This window comes from Cervus canadensis, chromosome 15, assembly GCF_019320065.1.
Source record: "Cervus canadensis isolate Bull #8, Minnesota chromosome 15, ASM1932006v1, whole genome shotgun sequence".
Lineage (NCBI taxonomy): Eukaryota > Metazoa > Chordata > Mammalia > Artiodactyla > Cervidae > Cervus > Cervus canadensis.
Genome location: NC_057400.1, coordinates 72,037,322 through 72,059,932, shown reverse-complemented (window position 1 = coordinate 72,059,932; position 22,611 = coordinate 72,037,322).

Here is a 22,611-nt window from a genome sequence, read left to right as displayed (position 1 = left end):
ATTTTGTGCACTCCTTATGGTTTTATATGGCCTTTCCTGGTATCTCAGCTGGTAAAGAGTCTACCTCCAGTGCATGAGGCCTTAGTTCAATTCCTGGGTCAGGAAGATCTGCTGCAGAAGGGATAGGCTACCTATTCCAGTATTTTTAGGTTTCCCTGGTGGCTCAGCTGGTAAAGAATCTGTTTGCAATGCAGGAGATCTGGGTTCGATCCCTGGGTTGGGAAGATTCCCTGGAGAAGGTAATGGCTACCCACTCCAAGATTCTGGCCTGGAGAATTCCATGGACTATATAGTCCATTGGGTCACATAGAGTTGGACACGACTGAGTGACTTTTGCTTTCACTTATGGTTTCATGTGTATATGAAATCATGTGTTCTGTGAATACAGACAGTTTTACTCCTTGCTTTCCAATGTGAATGTCATATGTTAATTTTCTTCCCTAATTAGCATGGCTAGAATTTCCAATAAAATATTCAAAAACAAACAGAAGAGCCATCCTTGTCTTTTTCCTAATCTGAAGGGGAAAGCATTTCTCACCATCAAAACGATGTTAGTTAATGAGTTTTTATAGATTTCTTTTACTAGGCTTCCTTATAATTTGCTGAGTTTCGGTTTTGATTTTGTTTTAATAATGAAATAATGGTATTTGTCAAATACATTTTCTGTTTCTATTGAGATGCTTTTTATGTTTTCTGTCCTTTGTTCTGTGAATACAGTATATTTGATTGATCTTGCTATGTTAAATAAACCTTGCATTTTGGGAATAACTTTTACTTACTTACAATGTATAATCTCTTTTATGTATTGTTATTTTCAATTTACTAGTATTTTGTTAAAGATTTCTGCATTTATCTTCATTAGAAACTCTAGTCTGCGATTTCTTTTCTTCAGAGGTCTTTATTCAGTTTTGATATTTGGGCAATATTAGCTTCATAGAATAATTTTAAAAATATTCTTTTATTTTTGGAAAACATCTGTGGTTAATTAGTATTATTTCTGCTTTGAAACTTTAGTAGAATTCATCTGTGAAACTGTGGCTATGGGATTTCCTTTGAAAGGGATTTTTGGTCACTATTTCAATCTCTTTGCTTGTTATAGACATTCAGGTTTTCTGTTTATTTTTGATTCAGAGTTGGGAGTTGGTGTCTTTCAAGGAAAGTGTCCACTTCATGAAGATAATCTAAACTATTGTCACAAAATTGTTCATAGTATTCCTTCTAAGTGCTGCTTTAGCTGCATCCCCTAAATTTGTGTATGTGATTTACTTGGTTTTATTCATCTAAAAATATTTTGTAATTTTCTTGCTCTAATCCATTAGTTATTTTAGAAGTATGGTGTTTAATTTTCACATTTCCCTATATTTTTGTAAATTTTTCAAATTGCTTTCTGTTATTTATATGTAATTTAATTACAGTGTAATCAAAGAACAGTCTTATATGAGTACAATTATTTTAAAATTTACTCAGGTTTATTTTACAACCTAGCATATGGTCTATCCTAGAGAATGTCCCATGCAAGCTTAAGAAGAATATGTATTCCACTGTTTTGAGGTGAAAGTTCTGTAGGAATTGTGTTAGGTCTAGTTGTTTTATACTTTTGTTCAAATATTCTACTTTATTTTCTATTTTCTGTTCAGTTGTTACATCCATTATTCATTGTGGGATATTTAAGTCTTCAAATTTGTTGTTGAATTATCAATTTCTTCCTTCACATCTTTCTATCAGCTTGTGTTTCATGTATTCATATTCATATATGATTGTAATTTTTTATGTTTACCTGATTTATTGACCTTTTTATCTTAAAATACCCCCCTCTTTTTCTCTCTAAGCTCATTATTGCTTTATACCACAGTTTTTTGAATTATAATAATTGCAGGAGAAAAGTAATGTCTTATTTCTTCAGGTAGATCCAAGTTACTATCTAGTGTTCATTCACTTCAGTGTGAAGGATTCTCTGAATCATTTCTTGTAGGACAGTTCTTCTGGTGATGAACTCTCCCCATTTTTCTTTAACTGGAATGATTTAATTTCTACATCATTTTTGAATAGTTTTGTTGTGTATAGAATTCTCACTTGACTTTTTTTTTTTTTCTTTCTTTCAGCACTTTAAACTTGTTATCTGGCCTCCCTGATTTCTATGGATAAATCAGCAGTTAATTTTTGAAAATCCCTTGTATGAATTTTTTTTTTTTTTTTTCTATCTTCAAGAGTCTATCTTGGTCTTTGGCTCTAAATACTGTGTCAGTTGTGAGGGCTGACATAACAAAACAGGCTTGGTGGTTTATACAACCGAAATTTAGTTTCTCACGTATTGGAAGCTAGAAGTCCAAGATCAAGGTGTCAGCATAGTTAGCTTCTCCTGAAGCCTCTTGTTTTGCCTTGCAGATGGCCACCTTCTCACTGTGTGCTCACAGGGCCCTTCCTCTGTGTCCATCCCTGTTGCTTTTCTATGTATTCAAATCTACTCCTCTTATGGGATGCCAGTTAGATTAGATCAGGGCCCACCCAACAGCCTCATTTTAGTTTAATCATCTTTCAGGGCCCTATCCCCAAATATTGTCACATTCTGTGGTTTTAGGCGTTAGGGTTTTCACATATCAGTTGGGGCAAGGGGGACCCAACTCAGCCCATAACAGACAGTTTCATGATAATGTTACTTTATATGAATCTGTTCTAGTTCATCTTACTTGAAGTTCATTTATCTTCTTGGGTATATAGATTTATGTGTCTTATGAAATTTGGGCAGTTTTCAATTATGATTTCTTCAAATGTTCTTTCTTCTAATACTTGTTCATTGTCTTTTGCATTTCAGCCCCTCTGATGTGTGTGTGATGGTATTAAATCATTGTTTTAATTTGTATTTGTGTTTAATTTCTATTTTTTCCAGGACTAATGAAGGTAATAAACTTTATATGCTTGCTATGCATTATATGTCTTCTTGTATAATGTCTTTATAGAATTTTGACTACTTTTCAATGAGTTCTTCTCTATTCTGTTTGCTGATTTGTAGTTCTTTATATATTCTGGATAAGAGCTATATTTGACCTTAACTGTACTTTAATGTGGCTGTAACAAGAAATTTATTTTTTTTGCATATAGTATCCTGAACTCCTGTATTTCCCTGGGTACTGTCTACTGTTCTCTCTGTATGATAAATAATGAAGTGAACTATAATCCCCAAGCCATATTCTTTTTCTCTTCTCTATTATAAAGTGATATCCTTACTCCCCACTTTATCACCATCATTGATCTTTAGATCTAAAATTAAATACATTTAATATTCAAGATCACACTTTAATCCAAACCTTCTCCTGGTTTCTTGGTTGGCTAAACCTTACTCTTTTGATTCCTATGTGCATGCGGACTGTAGTGTGCCAGGCTCCTGTGTCCATGGGATTCTCCAGGCAAGAATACTGGAGGTTGCCATGCCCTCCTCCTCATCCCAATCTAGGGATGAAACCTCTATTTCTTATCTCTTGCAACGACAGGCAAGCTCTTTACCACTAGCGCCACCTGGGAAAGAAAAGAAATTCTGTGTGCTCCTGAAAATACATGTCTGTTTAGTTTTAGCTTTTATAGTTGTTTGTCAGTCTGACCAACCATGACATTCTTGCTTCTCATTTTCATTCCTTTGCATCTTAGATGTTTCTTTATTGTTTTCTGTTATGAAATCTTACTTTCAAGAAGCATGGTAATTACCTATTTTTTTGTTTGTAAATTGAATATTTTCATCCTTTTTCAAAAAAGTTTTTTCTACATATTTAAGGCCTTACAACTTTACTGAAATACATCTCAGGATTGATTTTTCTGCCTCAAATTTTCACAGTTTCACAGTGTGGGATTTCAATAAGCATCTGATGTCATTTCATATATACAACATTTCTTGAATTATAGCTTTGGTTTATGTTTGCTTCTTTTTTCCTTTGGGAATACTAGATATGGATATCAATATAGATGTTATATTCTTTTGTCTTCTACATCTATCATTTTCTCTAATTTAAAAATTTATTTTTCTTTATTTTTTCATTGTCCTATTCCTCTAATTCCCTTACTATACTTTATCACCTATTCATTTCCTTCTAATTCATTCTTCATTAATATGTATGTGTATATATATATATATATAACAAATTTTTAGCATGTCTGCTTCTCTTCATATACTTCATTTGTTTAGTAATTTAAATTCTGAAATTTTCTACATCTCATCTTTGGCATTTTTTTCTTCTCTTAATGTTTTTATTTTTCTTCTCTTCATATTTTTTTTTTTAATTTTATCTTTTTTCATATTAGATCATGGTTTATCTACTCTGAACCATAATTTTATTTTTTTTTCCCATTTATTTTTATTAGTTGGAGGCTAATTACTTTACAATATTGTAGTGGTTTTTGCCATTCATTGACATGAAACCATAATTTTAATATATGCCTTCATTATCTATTAAATTATAACTCAGTTAACTTTTATCACTTTCATCATTTGTTTGATAATATCACTACATGAAGTTCATTTGTCATTTAGTGTTGCTTACCAAATATGAGATGGTTTCTTCTCTTTTAGATGGAGTTCATGCCTCATCAGAGGGATGGAACAGGGAAGTTTTAACAGTTTTCAAATACTCTGTCTATCTGGTCATCTCCACAGTTCTGAGATCTGACTCCCCTTTATGTTTCATCCTTTATATCAGAACCTTCTCTTTTATTAATCCTATTGTTCCTATTTTGCTAAGTTTGGATTCTCTTTTGACTATTTTTCTTACTAGTTCATCTTGCACTTCTGGAAATATTTTAAAGTGTATTTGAGAAAATCAGAACACAGGCTACATTCTGACAGTTTCACTGCTTGTTCTCATATCAGTCCTTAGAATAGGTTCCTCTCTTTTCTATGGGGACAACCACTAGTAACCCCTGGATTTTTCAGTAGCAGCAGAACACCCCATCATCTTACCTCTCCACACAGTTTCTTATTCTACAATAAAATCTCCATGAGTTCTGCTGGTGGTTTACACCATTTATGCATATTCTGGCTTAACTGGGATAATATTTTGAAGTCTTTTTTTCTGAGTTATCTTTGCTTGTCCATTTTATCTCTTATTTTGGTTTTTCATTTTGAGATATAATTAACATATCAAAATGTATCAAAAATTCAAGTGTTATAAATATAAAATTAAATACTTTCTAGTGTATTTACAAGGTTGAGTGACCATCACCAATATCTAATTCCAGAATATTTTCACCATTCCACTGCAAAATGAAACCCCATATATATTAACTATAACTCCCCATTTCCCCCTTCCCCTATCTCTTGACAACCAGCAACAACTTTTGGTTTCTGTAGATTTTCTGTTATGGATATTTCATGGAAGTAGAATTGTTTAATATGTGGTTAATGTATCTGTTATTGTTCATTTAGCTCAATGTTTTCAAAGTTAATTCATGTTCTAGTATGTATCAGTACTTCATTTTTTAATGACTGAACAATTTTCCATTGTATGGATGTACCACATTTTATCTGTCCATCTATTGATGAACATTTGGGTCATCTTTATTTGAGGCTACCATGAATAATGGCACAATGTGTAAGTCTTTATGCAAACATATGCTTTTAGTTACTTTTAGTATAATTCTAGTATAACAAGTGCTGGACCATAGACTAATTCTAAGTTTAGTTTTGGAGGACTGCCAAACTGTTTTACAAAGCCATTTCACTGTTCTATGTTCCCATCACTAATGCATAATATAGGCATTTATTGCTATGAATTTTCCTCTTAGAATTTCTTTGGCTACATCCCACAAATGTTGGTACATTTCCATTTTGTTTGTCCTGAGGTATTTTTTTAAAATTTCTTTTCTGATTTCTTCTTTGACCAATTGGTTGCTCACTAGCATGTTGTTTAGTGTCTACATATTTGTGAATTTGCAGTTTTCTCTTTGAAGTTAATTTCTAATTTCATACCACTGTGGTGGGAAAATTTACTTGATATAATTTCCATCCTCTTAAATTTATTGACTTGTTTTGTGGCCTAACATATGATCTATCCTGGAAAAGGTTTCAAGTGCATTTGAGAAGAACATATATTCTGTTGCTTTTGGATGAATGCCCTATGTGTGTATCTGTGTGTGTCTGTATGTGCATATGTGTATTAAGGTCATATGTTCTATTATGTCATTTAAGGGTCATGTTTCTTTATTGTTATTTCTGTTCAGATAATTTACCTACTGATGTAAGCAGAATATTAAAGTCCTCTACTATTATTGTTGCTGTCAATTTCTCCCTTTAGGTCTGTTAATATTTGCTTTATATATTCAGAAGTTCTTATATTGGATGCATAAATGTTTACAAGTATTATATTCCTTTATTGGAGTGACCCCTTAATTTTTGTACAATGCTTCTGTTTGTTTCTTATTACAGTCTTTTTAAAGTGTATTTTGTCTGATATAAGTATAACTACTCCAGCTTTCTTTTGGTCTCCACTTGCATGGGATATTTTTTCCATACCTTCACTTTTAGTCTGTGTATATTTTCCATCTAAAGTGAATCTCATGTGGGCAGCATATAGATGGGCTTTGTTTTTGTATCCATGCAGCCACTTTTTGTCTTATGATTGGAGAATTTAGTGTATTGGTATTATGTTATCTTTATTTTACAGGGAATCTTTTGCAGTAAATGCTCACACTGTTGCTCTAATTTGGGAATTGCAGTTTTCCTGGGTTGTTAGATTGTGCAAATATTCACACAGGCGAGACCCGTTCATTCATACTGAGAGTTAAGATGAACTCTGAGATTTTGTACATCAGTGTTCAATTTTTAATGGCTACTCACTGTGATACAGAATTTTGCCTTTTACAGTAGTTGAGTTATTTTAGTGGAAAACTGATAAAATGTTTCAACATTCTCACTTAGGATATCATCTTGATTGATCCTGGAGAACCTTAGGTTTATTTCTTTTAAATATCACCTTAGAGATTGCCCTGTGTTGACTCACTTCATATAGTGGTAATAGTATTTTTTTTAATCTTTTTTTCTCTCTGTCACACACACACACACACACACACACACACACACACACACACACACACACACATAAATCCCCTCCCTGGGAACTTGTGTATGATTTTGGGCTCAGGTGTCAGTTTGATTCCATTCTGATCCATAATTGCTGTTGCTTTTTAGTCTCTTAGTCATGTCCAACTCTTTGCAACCCCATGGACTGTAGCCCACCAGGCTCTTCTGTCCATGGGATAAAAAAATGCATCTTTAATTGTTGTTGTTTTAAGAGAAGAACACATATAAGACTTGGAATGCAAACTTTTTCATGTGGATGATTTAAATGCAGAGGCTACATTCCCCAGGTGTCATGCTCTGTGAGGTGGCACTTACCAGAACTGCAGTGTACCTCTACAAGATGCTCACCTACTTGGTGACTGAAGCCACTCACCATCACTAATGCCTCTGAGTATCATGGTACAGAGGTTCCCTAAAACTGCCAAAGGCCTCACTGCTTTATATATTAAGGGAGCTCATGCCAGCCTACCCTGCCAAGCCACAAATGGTCAACATTTCTATATCTAAAGGACTTTCCCCAGAAAACCTACTCATTGATTTTATGCAAAGTTTATGAATATTCTCAACATAGTGTCCAGAAATTTTCTACATTGCTTTTTACCCCTTCATTTCCCTTCCCAGCCAAAGACACTTTGCTTCTCATTTGGGTCTGTTTCTTGGCTTCTCTCTATATAAAATACTTTGAAAGGAAGACTTTACATTGTGACTTTCCCATGAGATTCTCTGGTATCCACTTGCAACTTCCATTTCTCACAGTTTCAGGTACATGGAACCCTACCAATGGCACATTCCAGCCCCAGGACACCTTCCAAGCAGCTCTGTCCTTGTCTAGCCCACATCAGATAGGGGGGGTCTCTTTAGAGAGCTGCTTCTGAGTTGGCCCTGTGTCATTTCTGAAGGCTAACAAGGTACCCAGTAGGCTCAGTACATAGACACTTGGGCTTCCTCTTCACACTATGCTGGCCACCCACATAGCTCTCTGTCCTGTGGCAAGTTTCACTGGTCTTAAACTTATCACTGATTAGCTCTAGTAGTTCTCTTACATCTTGTCTTATTTTTATTGTGCCATCATATCAAATGTACTAACTTTAGTGCATTTAGTCAGAACACATGTCCGTTAAAGTTGTTTTTCCTTTTTTCATAAATTGCAGACATGTTTAGAGCTTGAACTTTAGAAAGACTCAGGTTTAAATGTACTCTATTGATTTCTTTCTATGATACCTTGGCAAGATGCTCAACCTGGTCCAACCTCAGAATCTTTTGCTTTCAAATTGTGATAATATCAGTCAAGAAGAATTACATGATATCTGGAAATAATACTTATAAAATATCTCTTATTCAGGAACAATTTTATTAATAACTAGTTCCCTAGAATAGTGCTTTGTGATATAAAATGCACTTGATACCCATGTTGAATAAACAAATAATGCACGTTGTACAAGAATAATGCCTTCAGCTTGAGAATGTATAACGTGCCTCTCCTTCCCCAGCCTTCAGTGCCCCTTTCCAACCACAGTTTCAGGCCCCACAATCCCTCCTCTCTGGGGATCCAGGAGGCCTTCTAATATCCCACCCAACCAGAGCCAACCCTGGGCTATCTAGGTACTATAGAAGAAGGTCTGTGTTTAAAAAGAAACTCACCACCTAGCAAGACTAATGAAAACCAACACACTGTGATGTGCCTTAGGAATGTGGGCTGTGTATGTGTGTAGTCAAGCAGACTGTCTTCTCTGGGCATGAGCATGGCTTTGAGGAGGAAAGCGATCACATAGGGAGACCTGACTTGGACACAAAGCACAGCTCCTTTGTGTCTTATTATACGCACCCTTAGATCATCCTCATCCATAGAAGGAGATAACAATGCCTCTTCCCTCCCCTTCTGTTGTGAAGATAGTATTTGCAAAGCCCTTTATACTTTATTTATCCCATAGTTGTTAACCATTTAACTATAATCAATATGCATTAAATCCCTGAAAAATCACTGAGGTTGACCTAACCTCATTCATTCATAGCTGTCATTTCTTAGACATCTACCCTCTGCTAATGGTAGAGAATGTAATAATGAGGAAGACAAATCCCCTGTCCTTATACTTATGGTTGAGATAAATGAGATGAAAACATATCTCCCACTAGGTAATAGTGACAGGTTCTATAATTAGGTACCCAGTGCCAAAGATGAAGTCATTGAGTATTAAAGAGCCCCTTCCTTCCACATCATTGCTAACAAGATTTGGGTGGGCAACTTTCTAGTCCATGTGTAGGGAGAGGGCCAGCATCCCTGCAGCAACCCTGAAACTTGTAGTTTAGGAAAGAGTCCATTCCCCAAGCCTTGAATACAATGTCAAGGTTATGGTATGTAGCAATAAATTATAGTGTAAATCTTAGCTACTCTCTGAATCTGACTATAAGTCAAGTCTAGGAATGTAATGATGAAAAATAGAGCATCCCTCTCTTCTTTCTTTTAATGCCTCTGAACTGGAGAAGCTGGCTCCTAGAGCCTGATTTATAGATCCCTGAACAGTTTGCTGGATCTCCTTGCTGCATCTGGCACAGAAGACTACAGGAGCTGTGTTTGCATCACAAACACTTTCCAAAGCCTGCAAGAGTATCATCTAACTTCCCCCAAGTAGAACTAAGAATCAAAAGATGAAGGAATGACAGTTCCTCAGAGAACGCTCTGACTTTTCCTGCTGGTATTTATAACTGGTCACAATCAGTATATTTCATAATTTCATGCCTTGTTGTTAGAGCTCTGATCAATGAGTGGCTTTTGAGTCTTTCTTTAGTGACTTCACACACTGTAAATGGAAAAAAAAAAAAGCCAAAATAAAATAGCTTAAATTTGACCACAAATAAGGAAATACTTAAACATCAATGAACTTAATGAGTGCTTGAAAAGTGCTAAAATTTCTTAAAAAGAAACTTATTAAAATTAGTCAGAATTTTCCCTTCACTTTGGAAATCTCTTAGTCTGGAAGGTAAGAAAAAAATGGAACCAGGATTCTAAGATGGGAGCCTTCAAGTTCACACAAGGGGCTCTGGGGGCAGCAGCCATAGGAAGTGTGTCAGGGAGAACTTCCTTGGCAGAAGCCAAAGAATAAATGGATAGGAGTTGGCTGGGCAAGGGGCAAGGGGCCGGGGTGGGGGGGTGGGGGACTCCTGTGGACCTGCGGAAGTAGGAAGAAACCTAGCTTGTTGTTATGAACTGCCTTCCTACAATGGGTGGATAGCTGGCAGAGAAGATGGGAGGTGAACAAGTGCCTGGGGAGCTCTGGTGCCAGGGTCAGGTTTGATGTATGCTGTCAGCTTGGGATGTCACAGACTATAAAACAGCATTTAACCACTTGGATGACACAAAGAATAGAACTGAGAGGAATGAGACCAAATTTTTCTTACAGCACTTTGGGGCCAGAACTCAAGATTTGTCTTCCTGTGAAAACATCCCAGGAGGCAAGAGGACCTGTTGGGAGGTAGACCTGTTCCCCAGAACCATCTCTTCACAGAGTGGTCCTGAAAATGAAGCTATATCGCTATACTGATCTGTTCAAATCTGTCGCCTCGGGCCCCATCCACCATCTGCTTCCCAGGACTCAGCTCCTCTCCCTCCCTGGGTGACAGCTCTCCCTGCCAGCCTTTCCGCCAGTCAATCCTTGGCCCAAGCTTGTCCCCACCCCTTCGCAGCTGATTTACACTGTCACCTCATTGCCAACCAACTAATGACATCACTCACATTGGCTGCCAGCCCAGGAGGGAAGCCAGTCTCCTCCAGAATAGAATTCTGTCCACACATGCACACCGAAATGGCTGGCACCTTCCACTTAATGGTATATGTGAAATTTCTCTTTACTGGATCTGATGGAATGCAGTTCTGTTCTAGTCTGCTATCATTCCCACGGTTTCAAATTCCTGGACCCATCAACTGGATCCCTACTTTCATTTCTTCCCAGCTTCCAACCTTACCCTTACTCTTAGCCTCTGAGGCAATATCTCCCAGAATGAAATCCATCTTTTCCAGGGGTCTGAGCATGCCAGCATCCTTTAGGAGGGAAACACAGTATACACACAGACCTATGGCAGCCCAGTTAAAGGCCAGCACCATGCCCTCACACATGCCTGAGGGTTAGTGCACCTCTTGCTTGCGTGTGTTACCTGTGTGTGCTGTGTTTTCCTCAGGTGGCAGGCCATGGATAGTTTGCGAGTGCTCTTTATTTTTTATAATTTTTTTTTTTTTTTTGGCCATAACTTGTGCCATGCAGAATCCTAGTTCCCTGACCAGGGATGGAAACCATGTCCCTTGCAGTGGAAGTGTGAATTCTTAACCATTGGACCACCAGGGAAGTCCCTGTGAGTGCTTTTTATTTTAGAATATAGAATAATCAATTCTGGCAAGTGGTGTCTTCTGGTGTCACTGCTTGTATGTGGAACCCAATTCAACAGAGATGAGTGGCTTCTTGTTTGGAACAGAATTAGTGCTGCCCTGAGGAAATCTTTTTCTTCTGATAGATGTGTTAAAGTTGTTGCTCTGATCACACAAATACAGCTTTTGGTGGTTATTACCATGATTAAGTCTTTCTCAGTTTTTCTTCTGCTTGTTGAAAAAATAAAGCCATGAATGCTTTGTGTATTACTATCTCTTATAAGATGGTGGTGAGCAGAACTCAGTGAAGACCCTTATGCTCTGACCCATCTGCTACTTTCAGATTCCAGTCTTAACCAGGAAAGGTCTTTGGCTCTTTCCTGGAGACAGAACAGTGCAACCTGGCATGATGGTCTACCCTGCTACTTGTCATAGTCTTGTTTGATCATAGCCTAAGGACACAAGAGGCCTTTGTCACAAGCATCCTGCTGACTTGCAAATTAATGTGCCAAGGAAAGACACCTCAGGCATTAGAGGAATATCTGTTGCACTTTTTACTTATAAATTAAAGTAACATAAAATAACATGGGCCAGAAAAGCTGAGAGTAGCTTCAGCAGGTTCTTTGGTTAAATTGCATAAACTTTTCTCCAACTTCCCAAGAAAGGGGAGATCCTACAATACTTCATAGAAGGTAACAAGGCAAGTCCTCTTAAAGCGAAATACTCAGATCACTTTGGCTCTTGGTAACTCTCAGGAATTTTAAAAAGATCATTTTAAAAAAGGGTGAAACTTTGTGGTTATCCAAAGGAATAAAAAAGAATTATTGTGCATGATCTCAACAGAAAATTAAAGAATAAGAGTGGATTCATTTAGAATCAGTAACATTCTGCAACACAAGAATAAAGAGTGTGGAGAAAGTGTTCCTCCTATGATCTTCACTTCCATATATTTGCCAAAAAAGATACTGCCCCCAGAACTGCAAGAGGTTTTCTCTACTCAGCTAAACAGTATCATGATCGAGGGCATGGTCCAAGCCAATGTCCCCATGGTGGTGTTGAGTTCTCCGTGCTTCATCACAGCCTCAGACTTTTTAAAATTATCTGAAATTTCATTCATCTATTCATTTCTTTGCCTCTAAGCAGTAATATAGTTGATAGTTTTGTAGGTGGGACATTTATTATTTACCTTGTGTGCACAGCTCACATATTCAGCACCTCAATGAACAGCCACATGAATGTCATGGTGGCTTTGTCAGGAATGGCTCCAAAGAAGTTGTCTGATTTATCAGATCACTTCCTATTGGGTATCTCAGTCATGCTCAGCCAGAGTACACACAACCTGAGGAGCACTTTAAAGATACAGAGGGTGATATCTTAGGCCACGCATTTGATATAGTAATTAGTTTGGAGTTGGTTCAGACATCTAATTTATCTGAGTCCACAAGAAGTGAATCCAACCTTCAGCTGCAGTTGAGAACCACTGAGCACTAACAGAAGAAGAAAGAAGAGTGCCCAGTTTTCCTTTTCTTTAGAAAGCAGTAATATATATATATTTTTTTAAGTAAAGCTTACTTTCACAACAGAAGTGACAACATTTGCCACCTTTAAGTACAAATATTTTTCACACAAATTTCCCAAACTCTCATTTGGGAAAATTTACCCCTCTCTGCCTAACTCCCTCTTCAGTGTTGGTGGTTGGGATTAGGGTGCAGGACTGCTGCAGGGACCTGAGGACCCAAGGATGGAGCTCCAGACATGGCAGCTGCTTCATGTCCTTCCCTTTGATCTCCACTTTTCTCAACAGCTGACCTGCTTTGCAAAGGTCAGCAGGCTCCTGGCCAGCAGAGTTAAAAGTTACACACATCCAGGTAGTTGAAAGAGGGTTCATTCAGCCCCTCTGATCTAGACAGGAAGCCTCCAGAGGCCCAGCCACACCCTCTGTGATTCCATTTAGGGTATTAGGCTCAAAACCTCATAACATTTGTTCATTTGCTAACCACTCTTTCCATCTGTAAAGAACCTGATAGGAAGATACAGCTAGACCAGGAGAAACGTGAGTGTTTGTATACCCATGTTTCTGGCAAAATACAGTTGTTTTCACAAACCCATAGCAACAGCACCAAACTATTGTGGGGTGGTGGTAGACTTCTCCAGGTGTAGGTAATGGGGTAGCGTTGTCAGGTATTGTTTTTGCTTAGTCACTAAGTTGTGTCCGATTCTTTTGCAACCCCATGGACTGTAGCCCACCAGGCCACTCTGTCCATGGGATTTCCAGTAAGAATAATGGAGTGACAGTGACAGTGAAAGTGAAAGTGCTCAGTCATGTCTGACTCTTTGTGACCCCATGGACTGTAGCCTACCAGGCTCCTCCCTTCATAGGATTCTCCAGGCAAGAATACTGGAGTGGGTTGCCATTTCCTTCTCCAGGGGATCTTCCTGACTCAGGGGTCGAACCTGGGTCTCCTGCATTGCAGCATACGCTTTAACCTCTGAACCACCAGGGAAGGGGGTGACAGTAGAGGACTATAAAACAATAAAAAACTTACTAGAAGTTGATTTGTTTTTTGTTATCACCATTCTGAAGAATGTCAACAATATTTCTTCACCTTTAAAAATCTTATGTTGGTCTAAGTCTTAAACAACTGCTGTGGTTACTGCTAAGTTTTAATAATATAAATATCAGCCTTAAATAAGCATATTTTTATGACTTATCCTTAAGTAAACATTGTATTCTACATGGAAATTGATTCAGAGTATGTCCCAACACACACCATCTCAGCCACCCCTGTGTGTGTCAGTCATAAGATGAGAGACCTCCAGACTCTCCTAAGGGGCGGCTTGCAACTCTAACCTATATGGTACTTCATACCCTTGTGTTTTGACAACACATTTAAAACAATCAATGAAAGCACAAAGTCCAATACACAAAACTAAAGCTATTTCAATATTGTTCAACATGGACTTTACATATGTGTGGAAAATTTAAAACAGTGAAAGAGTAGAGATGACGAGGTATAATATCTCTCTTTAGTAAGTGCAAGATTTATTTCATATGTAATACTTTATTGAATGTAATCATATATATAAAATTGAATGCAACAACATAGTGTTACTGGGTACAACAGGATTACTGATTGGTCCCAAATCCAAACTTGCTCTACCTGCCACAAGATAAGTCAATGAATTTGAGTCGAGGTGTTGGGATCAGGGAGGGATTTCATTCAGGAGCCAGCTGACCAGCTGACTGAGAAGAACAATTAGCTAGCACTTCAGAATAGCCAAAATAACCAGGGGCCTGGTTGCCAGGTTTTTTATAGGATCAAAGATGGGGACAGGTGAGGAAACAAAGTAAAAAGACTATTCAATCTTTGCAAATGTCCCCTAGAATGGCAGGGGAATGACTTAGTTTCACGTCCTTACAGTCATTCACTGGTGGGCTGCTCAGGTTACCTCCCTGAGGCAGGACATTATGTATGCCTACAGTAACAAGAAAGGGGCAGGGGCGAGTTAGTCACAGAAGCAGATCCAGCATTAGTTCAAAATTAACTTTTCCCAGTTACAAGATGACAATAATTTTGTTAAGCAGAGGATGGAAGCAAGGCACCACCTGTGTTTGTAGTGCCACCCAATGTTGACAATAGTTCATCTGTAGAGCAGGCCTGCCCCACACCCTGGGTGGCCTCAGGGAACTCCTTTAAACTCTCAAACCAGTTCCCTCAACAACAAAATCAAACCGAGTCAGAAAAGTCCCTTTCAGGAATTGAGATCTAATGTTGATTCTAAAACTCCTGGTGCAATCACTACTTTGAGGCACTTGTAGCACAGATAGAAAGAGGAGACATGCAACTCACAAAAAGTTAAACAGCTGTAAAAGATGCCAGCATAAAATAAATAAAAATTCAGAAAATGGTAGGTGTGGAGTAAATGGAGCCCACAATTCCTGCCCTCAAAGCCTGGAGAGACCACATGGCCCAGAGAGGGCTGGGGAAGCTTTCTGAATACCTCGGGCAGCTCCTGGAAGCACTTCTGCTTAATTTACAATTCTGTCCTTAATTTACAACACTAGGCTCGTTTTGCTACGGTTTAAAACTGGATTGATGCAGTCTGCTTTAGAGGCAAGGATTGGGGGTTGAGGGGAGGTGCCTTCAGAACCCAGAGATGGTGCTGACATAGCGGGAGGACAGAATGCATGCTCATGGGCAGGCATGCACAGCCAGTTCCAAGGATGTAGGAGGCTTTTGGCTCTCCATGATTGTGATGCATCCTGTAGACTATGAGAAACCCTTGTCTCCCCAGACACCAGCACACATTCTTCCAACACAACAGGAGCTGCGTCTATGCTTCCCCATTAGCCCCAGGCTTGTCAGCCCTTCTGGCTTCTCTCCCACAGCTACTTCCCGTGGGGCCCACACGGCTCATGGGAGTCTGATTCCCAGTGGTGACTGCTGCCCTCTGCTTGGCCTGTCCTGATGACCACTGTGTTGGTGACCCAGGTTCACCACCTACCTTGTGCTCAGGGGGCTCAGCAGAAAGTGGCTGGACAGCATTTGGCAGCCCAGGTACATTTGGGGTATAGGAGAATGAGTGCATGTGCTCAGACATGCCTTGAATCTCTTCACACCAGTAAGTTGGTTCAATTTTTCTCCTGTACCCCCAAAACTAGCTTGCTTCCTTTCCAACCAGGCCACATATGGCTGTCCTCCCTATAATTCCTCTGGTTTATTTATAAGATAGCTTTCTGCATTCTTACTTCTCCAGAGTGCCTGTTCCCCTGGGAGCAAATGGAAACCAGGCTGCCCCACATTTACGGCAGCTCAGTGTTCTCTGAAATGCAATTAAAATGTTAAGGAAGATGGAGAATCAATATTTTATAAACTACACAAAAAATTGTTTCCAATGGACTGGTGTGTGTTACAAAACTCGAGAGCCCAAGGCTGTCTACAAAATGCCAAAGCAACTAGTTGCAAAGTGAAAAAATTTCCCTCTCCTTGTCAATCTCCAGGACCCAGTTCCCTCATTAGTTCTCCTTCCCATAACTGATTAACTGGACAATTTGTTCTGACATTGGGGATGACAGGGTCACAAAACAGGAAGACCCAGATTCAAAGCAAGAGTGAAAGCCTGACAGAGACTTTGTCAGGCTTCTCTTCACTCTCTCCAGGAGAAGAACCACAAACATCATTTTTCTGAGCTGTTCAAAGCATGATGTTCTAGAGGGAAATGATACATGCAGGTACCAGGCACACGAGTCACCATTCCAACTTTCTCTGTATTCCAGACCTGGACCCAGAATCCTTCCCATACACCCCCAGGCAGCTGCGACTAACTAGAGGCAGGACCCACAGGGTTAAGGATTGTGTCTCGGGCTAAGTATCTCTCCAAGGTTATGTCACTATTCCTCCCAGCAGCTCAAAAAAGAACAAAGTGCCCTATTGTTTAAAAACAGCCAAAAATGGGGCCCAGAGAGCTACTTAGTAGCTTGTCAATATCCACAGCTGGGAAGAAGCAGAGGGAGTTTGGAGTCAGCTGTCTGCAAAGCCCCAGACTCCTGCTGGCCCACATGCTACTCAGTTTCGGCATTGTGTGAGGCTTGGCGGAGCCCCAGGCAACATGTCAGACGTGAGGATGAAGTGAGACAGAACAGCCTTTCCTTCAGAGCACTCACACCATGGGGATAACTTGGCCCCTACTCAGGAAGGAGGCACTGCCTCTGCTTCTAGAAGGAAGACAAAGATGTCCACATGTGTGCTAAGACAGGAGGCTGGGAGCACAGCTCAATACCCAAGGTGGGGAGGGAGCTGGCTTGCAGGATGACCTCAGTGGGTGGGGCCTGGCCTGCGGTCGCCAAGGTAGACATAAGTATGAAATCAGATCTTGGTAAATGAGGTTTTAGACCAGAAGAGACAAAGCAGGCAGCCTGACAAATTTCAAAGCACAAATGCTGAGAAGTTCTTGCAAGTGAGACTAGAGGACAGGGAAGGGACAGGAACAGAGTAGAGACTTGTGTTAGGAGGAGAAAAGGCTCAGGGCTGTGGAGGGGCCGCCTGCATGTGAGGAGGCATTTCCAGCTCCAGTGTCCCTGTGAGGATAGCAGGCTGGCTGTAAAGTGAGTGTTACAGGTGAGGGCACTCAGTCCAGGGAAGTCAGCGGCCTGCACCAGTCACACATCAAGGAAGTCTCAGAGCAGACTGGAAGCAGGCCGGTGGTCCTCCCCTCCTGCCCTCACAGGATATGGCCTCCAGGTGGCAGACCCTGAGAACCACACTGTGTGTGAGATGAGAGACTGTGAAGACTGGCTTGATTATTCAGACAATGAGAAATTGATAAATATATTTGATAAGGGAAATTAAATGCATGATCAAAATTACATCTTATAAAGGTTGGCCATAGCATTAAGGGGTGCAGAGAGGCAGGCTGAGATGGGAAATTTGGGAGGTGATCCTCTATCCAGGTAGAATACAGTCTAGACCATGGAAGAGAGAAGAGAAGAGGTAGTTGGGGGAGGAGGCGGAATGTAGGGTCTTGTGAGAGGCCAACCCCTGACTGTGACTAGAAGAGGGTGGAGCTGAATGAAGAAGAGTCAAAGGAGACTTGAGTCCTGGTGCCTGGGGGAAGAAGCAGACCTGTGGGATGGGAGCAGAATAGGTGCTGGAGGGAACATGCAGCTTTCTTCCATGTGCATACATTCCCACTAAAAAGGCACCAGAAGTGACACTATTTTCTCAAGAGCACTTAGCAAGCATGCGTGCTAAATCACTCAGTCATGTTTGACTCTGCGAACCTATGGACTGTAGCCCACCAGGCTCCTCTATCCATGGTATTTTCCAGGCAAGGATACTGGAGTGGGTTGACATTTCCTTCTCCAGGTGATCTTACCAATCCCCAGGGAAAGAACCCATGTCTCCTTTTGTTTCCTGCATTGGCAGACAGATTCTTTACCACTAAACACTACCTCTGGGGCTTCCCTGGTGGCTCAGAGGTTAAAGTGTCTGCCTGGAATGTGGGAGACCCCGGTTCGATCCCTGAATTGGGGAGATCCCCTGGAGAAGGAAATGGCAACCCACTCCAGTACTCTTGCCTGGAGAATCCCATGGAGGGAGGAGCCTGGTAGGCTACAGTCCATGGGGTCGCAAAGAGTCGGACACGACTGAGCGACTTCACTTTCTTTTCTTCTTTAAACACTACTTCACTTCAGTTCAGTCGCTCAGTCGTGTCCAACTCTTTGTGACACCATGGACTGCAGCATGCCAGGCTTCCCGGTCCATCACCAACTCTCGGAGCACCATCTCATCCTCTGTTGGCCCGTTCTACTCCCAGATTCAATCTTTCCCAGCATCAGGGGCTTTTCAAATGAGTCAGCTCTTCACATCAGGTGGCGCCGAAGTATTGGAGTTTCAGCTTCAATAAATATTCAGGACTGATTTAGGATTTACTGGTTGGATCTCCTTGCTGTCCAAGAGACTCTCAGGAGTCTTCTCCAATACCACGATTCAAAAGCATCAATTCTGTGGTGCTCAGCTTTCTTTACAGTCCAACTCTCTCCTTTATAGGAGAAAGGAGCAGTGACTCCAGAAGAGACTGACCCAGACTTACTCATGAGTGTCCAGGAGTCTCCAGCACAGGGGTGGGTTGACGGTGGCATGGTGCAGGGTCAGGAGCACTGAGTGTGGCAATGTGTGCATGGGACCTTTTGAAGGAGGTCTCTTTCATTATCTTCATTACCTCCACCATGGTTTGGCCTAAGGTCAAACAACAGGGAGGGAACACAGTCTCAGCTATCAACAGAAAATTGAGTTAAAGATTTACTGAGCATGGCCCTGCCCATCAGAACAAGACTCATTTCCCCCCTCAGTCAGTCTCTCCCATTAGGGAGCTTCCATAAGCCTCTTTTCCTTACCCATCAGAGGGCAGACAGAATGAAAACCGCAATCACAGAAAACTAACCAAACTGACCACAGAGACCACAGCCTTGTCTAACTGAATGAAACTATAATCCATGCCCTGTAAGGCCACCCAAGATAGACAGGTCATGGTGGAGAGTTCTGACAAAACTTGGTCTGCTGGAGAAGGGAATGGCAAACCACTTCAGTATTCTTTTCTTGAGAACCCTATGAAAAGCATGAAATGGCAAAAAGTGCCATCTGGGAAGCCCAAATTATTTTGAGCAAACAAAGTCAAGAATGCTTGCCCAGCAACCATATTTCCCTAGAAGTACTGAGTTTCAGAAAGATCAGAACACTCAGGCCCTGAGCAGTAATGCAACAGGTGAAATGCTAGGTGGGCTCCTGCTCTGAGGGCCTCACCCTTGTTTGTCTGCACTGGCTGGAGGCAGGCACACTCATCTGTAATTCTAGCCCTCTCTGCCTCCTTGTGCCTGCCCTCACTCTATCCTGAGACTTCAGAGTTCAGCTGAATGGGGAAGCTAAGCTGGAGACCGACCAGCTACACCCAGGCTCTGCCAGAGCTCAGGTGTGGTTACTCTGCTTCTGGGTATCCTCTCTATAAAAGCAGGGAGTCATATATGTTAATCCCAACCTCCTAATTTACCCCTTTAGTAACGTGTACATACTACTGTATATAAAATAATCAACAAGGACCTACTATATAGCATAGGGGACTCGATATTCTATAATAACCTAAATGGGAAAAAAATATCTGAAAAAGAATAGTTATATGTATATGTATAAATGAATCACTTTGCTGTACTCCTGAAACTAACACAACATTGGAAATCTATACTCCAATATGAAAGAAAAAAATTAAAAAGTAAAAAGAGATAACACTAGAAGAGAAAAAAGAATAAAAGATTAACAAATAAAAGCAGGGAATCTGATTATGTTGTGTCTGCAGTCCTTCTCAGGAATTTTGAATATTTCCAAATACTTTCTCAGGGGCCAGATTCACAAACAGCAGAACATTATCATGGGCACCTTAAGACTTGGTGAGAAGATGACCAAATATCTGGGAAAGACAGCTGGGGGCTGGCTGCCTCTCTGCAGAGGATAAGCCACAGGCCTGGGGTTCAACCCCTAATTGGAGAAATAAGATCCCACAAGACTCGGGGTGCAGCTAAATACATAAATACACACAAGATGTCAGAGAATGTTGTTTTGATTTGGATCTTTTTGTTTCTTGTGGACACTTGCCTCCATCCTCCTCAGCCAGGAGCAAGACTGGTCAATAAATATTTGCTGTCTTCCTCCACTCTCACCCTGACCTAAGAGGCTCAAAGACAATCATAAAGGCTAGGAGACAGGCACTGAGTTGGTTCTGGAAGTCTTGTGTCCTCCCCTTTGCCTTCCATGTGGAGCCCGAAGAAGTCCAGGCAACCAATGGGTCCTCACGCAGGACCCAGATGTGGGGCTTCCCCACCCATACCTGCCTATCCACACTGTCTCCTGAGGGGTTGCCCAGCACCTGTGTTCTCTCTTGCAGTGCTGTTCTGAATGACTGCTCTCCTTCTTTCACACTGAGGTCTGAGCACTGGACTTGCAACAGCCACACTCCCACTTGTGTTCAATTCTGACTTGGGTGTGCATTCAAAACTTAGGCTTATATAAGAAAAAGAACACATAGCTGAGCCCAAAGATTTGTATTTCCAGGCCCAAGCCATGTGCTGGAAGAGTGGAACCCCTCTAGGGCCTCAGACTTCAATTCATTAAAAATCTAGAAAAGAAATATGCTTATGAGTCATTAATTTATTCCAAATCCCTTACTCTGAATAAACAAACAAAAAAAAAGAATGAAATATAATATTCCATCAGAAAACATGTTTTCCTATTTATCATGTTTCTCTTACCTGAAAAAAGGATATGAACTCTTTGTAACAGTTCCTCCTTTTTTATGAAGAATGTTTTCTTGGTTCTTGCCTTCTTGCCCTGACATAGAGGGCATATGTTCTGAAGAGGGTAAGGATTACAATTCACATTAGCAATGCACTCAGTGGGCTTCCTTGACAAGTGTTTTAACAATATGCCCATGACTCCAGATGCAGGAGGAATATGAAGGTTGGCCACAGTCCCCTAGACATGTGCAACTCATCTTTTATTGTTTAATTTATTATTAACATCTTAATTATAAGTGTTTCTTATTACAAGATAATCAGATCAAGAACATCAACGTCCAAGTTAGCCTAAGTACCTGGTTTAGGGTCTCATCAGTGAGTCCTCCCAGTGAAACTAAGCAATCCCTTTTGGTGCTCCTGGGCACAAAAGGGTTGAACCATAAAGAAGGCTAAGCATTGAAAAATTGATGCTTTCAAATTGTGGTGCTGGAGAAGACTTCTGAATGTCCCTTGGGCTGCAAGATCAAATCAGTAAATTCTAAAGGAATTCAACCCTGAATATTCATTGGAAGGACTGATGCTGAAGCTAAAGCTACAATACTTTGGCCACCTGATTCAAATAGCCAACTCATTGGAAAAGACCCTGATGCTGGGAAAAATTGAGGAGAAGGGGACAACAGAAGATTAAATGGTTGGATGGCAACACCAACTCAATGGACATGAGTTTGAACAAACTCTGGGAGATGGTGAAGATTGGCATGCTGCAGTCCATGAGGTCATAAAGAGTCAGACATGACTTAGTGACTGAACAACAAAAACGACAACTTGCAATAAATTATAGGTATATTACAAGTGTTGGTAAAATTAGTAATGTGTTTAGATCTTTACCTCAAAAGAATCAATGCATACAGATATAGAACCATTAATATCTATGCCTAGAACTAATGTAATTTTATAATTAATTATACCTCTAAAAAATTTAAAAAAAAGATTAAAAAAAAATCAATGCAGAAATACTACCAATAAATGCATGTCCCTAGCATATAAATAGTATGCTTGTGTGTACCCCATGTCTATGCCCTTCACCTCAGCACACCCTGTTCTTGGTCTGGCACCCTGCAAAAGTGGGTACAGACTCTGAAGGAGCACACAGTTTGGTTGTGGAAAGAAAATTGTAGCAGATGAAGAGGCAAATGCTGCAGAATGAGTAAGAGAGGGTTTCCCAAAAAGAAGTGAGATTTCAGTTGGGTCTTAAAATATCACCTGATTGCTGTGTATTGCCTGAGTGAGTCTATGACCATCTACTACCCATCTTCACTCCAAGCACCCTGATTTTTCTTCAGCAAGCCCCTTGATCCCATTAATCTACTTCATTTACTGCAGTGTTTGTTCCTGGGATGTGCACAT